Source organism: Cynocephalus volans, chromosome 8 (assembly GCF_027409185.1).
Source record: "Cynocephalus volans isolate mCynVol1 chromosome 8, mCynVol1.pri, whole genome shotgun sequence".
Taxonomy (NCBI): Eukaryota; Metazoa; Chordata; class Mammalia; order Dermoptera; family Cynocephalidae; genus Cynocephalus; species Cynocephalus volans.
In genome coordinates this window covers 115,362,280-115,366,015 of record NC_084467.1, presented here as the reverse complement: position 1 = coordinate 115,366,015, position 3,736 = coordinate 115,362,280, and the positions used below count along the sequence as shown (strand labels likewise).

The 3,736-nt window shown below is 41.8% G+C and overlaps 1 pseudogene; it reads left to right on the top strand.

Annotated features, from left to right (window-relative positions):
* Positions 1-1,840: 1,840 nt before the first annotated feature.
* LOC134384303 (small integral membrane protein 42-like) lies at positions 1,841-2,089 on the top strand (annotated as a pseudogene).
* Positions 2,090-3,736: the final 1,647 nt, after the last annotated feature.

Genomic DNA, 3,736 nt, shown 5'->3' with positions numbered 1-3,736 from the left:
CCAAATCACTAGGAAAAAGGCAGCCCAGCAAGGCAGAAAACTTTCAGACAATAGCTGACGTACCCCAACCAAACACCATGGCAAAATCACAGTCCCAACACCACCCCTGTTAGCAAAGGCCAAGTAGCGAGGCTAGGTTTTCAGTTTTACTCAGCTGTAGTGAGGTACCACTCCCCATTTCGCAGCCTTCACCGGAGTGTTATCAGAGAAGACAGTGTGGGGCCAAGAGTAGCCAAGAATTTCATCCCTGTGCAGAAATAACTACCTCCCTATCCAGTTGTAACAAGGCACTCCTCCCAACCCCACCAGGGTAGAGTCAGAGGAGGCCACATAGAGAGTATGAAATCCCTTACCACCAAGCCATAAGAAGGTACCTTTATCCCCTAACCTGGGTTGTTGTAGGAGGCCGAGGGGAGAAACTGGACCTTCACCTCCACATGATATTTGTAAAGTAACACCTCCTCTCCCAATTGGCATGGTGTCCAAGGAAGCCTGCTAAAACAGAAGATTTAAATAAGATCCAGAGTCTCTTATCACTTAATACCCGCTATGTCCAGTATGCATTAAAAAATTCACACAACATACTAAGAACTAGGATACTCTCAACAAGAATGAAAAAAAGCACACAGCTGATTGCAACAACAAGATGACATGGATATTGAAATTATTTGACAGTGATTTTAAAGAATCATTAAAAAAATGCTTGAAGGAGCAATTATAAATACACTTGAATAAAATAGAAAATCTTAGTGAATAGAGGGTATAAAGAAAAACCAATTCTAAATTGTAGATCTGAAAAATATAACTACCACAAAAATACAAAAACTCAGTGGATGGGCTGAATGGCAGAATGCAGGGGACAAAGGAAATAACCAGTGGACTTGAATATAGAACAATATGAGTAACACAAGTTGAACAAACACAAATTGAGCACATACAATAAACTTTTTTTCTCCTCTTGAGATTTCTAAATTACATTTCATGGCCAAAGCAAAAAGTATAATGTTGCCTGAATGTACATCTCAATGTGCATAGAGGAAATATTTAATAAAATTATACTACAAATGGGGAGAGTAAGGGACTTAAAGGAAATTAAGACTTCAACACTTGTCTCAAACTGGCAGATGCGAACACCAGTAAATCTCTGTGGTGATGGAATAGTTCTGTACCTCAAATGTGGTGGCTGTTACAAGAATCTACATGTATGATAAAATAGCAAAGAACTATGTGTACACATTGTACCAAGGTCAGTTTACTGGTTTTGATTTTGTACTATAGTTACACAAGACGTAATAGTAAAGAACACTGAAGGGTACAAGAGACCACTCTTTATTATCTTTTCAACTTCCTGCATACTTAAAATTCATTCAGAATAAAAAAGTTTTTTAAAAAGAGGTTAAACGGGGCATCTTCGCAGGCAATGGGGAACTCCCTCTTCAATCTGGAGAGACCATACATGAAGGGAGGTGGTTTTTGAGGGCAGAGGTTTCTGTACTAGAACCTTTGGCTCCGACCCTAGTCTTACTCTCAAGTGACATCACAAAGCCTCAGAAACCCTGCCCAACACCCAGAACTCTTGACAATTGAACTATCATCTCAACCTGTGTTTGCATAGGAAGCAGTTGTTCAACCTCGCTGAGCAAGCTCCTCTGCCTTTTTCATTGCATCCAGTGGAAAATGGGCTCTTCAGAGGAACAGGATCAGTTGATGTTTGGCCACAGCTCCACACCCACTTCTAGGGTATAGCAAAGAGGAAGCGCAGTTCTCTTGGTGTTTTCTCGGTCATGTGGGCAGTCTGCTTATACCCTCTATCATATATCTGGCTCTCCTTGTGTAACCTATGTCTTCCCCACAACTTCTGGCCTTTTGATGGGACAAGGTTCCACTCACCACTGCCATATCTGATCCTGCTTACCTAGTAAAAGTTCTCTTCTTCTTCACACTCCTGATGAGTCTGGTCACTCTCCTCATCCTAGTCAGGAAAAAAGCCAAAGATAAAGGCAACATGAACAGAGAGCTAGACCCAAGAAAGGAGGCAACAAACTGGCATGAATATCTACGACCCTTGGCAAAGACTCCACTGAGGTGAAGATGTGGCAGCCAAGGGGCAGGGCCATCCTGGAGCTGTCTAAGAGCTTAGAGGCTGGGTAGGAAGAGCTGCATTAGCCACCCAGGTCTCACAGGGCCACCTCTTTCCCACAGCCCTCATTTCCCTCCTTTAGCATCACCTGCCTTACAACACACACTCATCCTGCTGTTCTTTGGCTTGTCCTGACTTGTGAGTTTGAACGTCTTTCTTCCATGTATCTTCTAGACTGAAATTATAGATGGTTCTTGGTTACTGCATGAAAAGAACAAGGGAACAAACACAAGGAGAATTAAAAGTAGATTACAAATCCCCAATTTTTCTTATTAGCTTAGGCATGTGTTCACTGTGAGATATCAAAATTATTGGGGGCTAAAAGCATTCTAAACTATGTAATGAAGCTATACTGAAGTCTCAGTTGCAGCAGATCTCTAAAATGGAGCAGCTTGACCTATTATGAATTTTTGGTAAATGCCTTCCTCCTCTTCACCTAATGCTGGGAAGAAAGAGTGTTTCTAATGAAAAAAAAAAAAAAAAAAAAAAAAAAAAAGAAGCAAAGAAAAGATTGGAATTTGAAGAACCAAATAGTTTTCACCCCTTTTTTCCATCATCCTCCAACTTAATGGGTGGGCAAAATTTTAAAATATCATATTCTGAAACAATATTTTTATTTTTAATCTTATCTGAAATTGGAAAAATTAACTCCTTTTTAAGATGAAACCCATATTAAAGAGGCAGTTTTTTGAAAAACGATACTCTCATCCAGTCAGATTTGGGTTACTATAAGAGCATTTGACCATTTCCATAAAAGGAATGAGTACGTTTCTAGGAGAAAAACCTCTTTTCCCAACCTCACTGTTAACCTTTCCTCCTAGAATCAGCATATCAGATGTCCCTTGTCTGTACCCTCACCTGTACTGACTCTGAAAGTCTCAATCCATGATCAACCCTCCTCAGAAGCTTTTCCCATTGCTTAGAATCATGAGACTGTGTTCAGCCCAACATAAGAATAAATCCCTCTTGGTATATGGGCTGTGACTCTGCATCACAAGCCATAGGTCACCCTTTCACATCTACTTTAACTCATAGAAATTGGGGAGCTTGGTTTCTCATTGCTGTGAAGAGAGTAACGTTGCTGTCAGACCCACGGGGAATCTACTCCAAACAGGGTTCTCACCTGCCTGGTACCTGGTAGTAGTGGTTGTGGTGGTGCTGGTGCTAGTGTTTCTTTTGTGGTTGACCAGCTTCAGATGAAACAGACCAGAAATGGTTGTTCGATGGAAAGGAAAAGGCACATTGAGGCATAGGAAGACATATCCCTCTCACCTCTAGAAGCTTGGGCCCCCTTTATTAGAAGCTGGCTAGCATTCCCCTAAAGCTGGTTGTCACACCCCTCTCGGTCCAGCATGCCTGCAACTATAGGGGCTGATGGTTGTGGGATGTGGAATGGTGCCTTGATATGAGTGGGCAGGGTTCTCATGTGTCAGTGTTGGGGAAGAGTTCCACGAAAGGCGGAAAGATCATCAGCACTCCTAACACTCTTCAAATCTTTGTGTCCTATTCTGCAAATGCCTCAAATATTTCCTGAGCCCTTACTGTATACCAGCCCTGTCCTGGGTTCTAGGGATACAAGAGTAGCAGAAAGAGGCC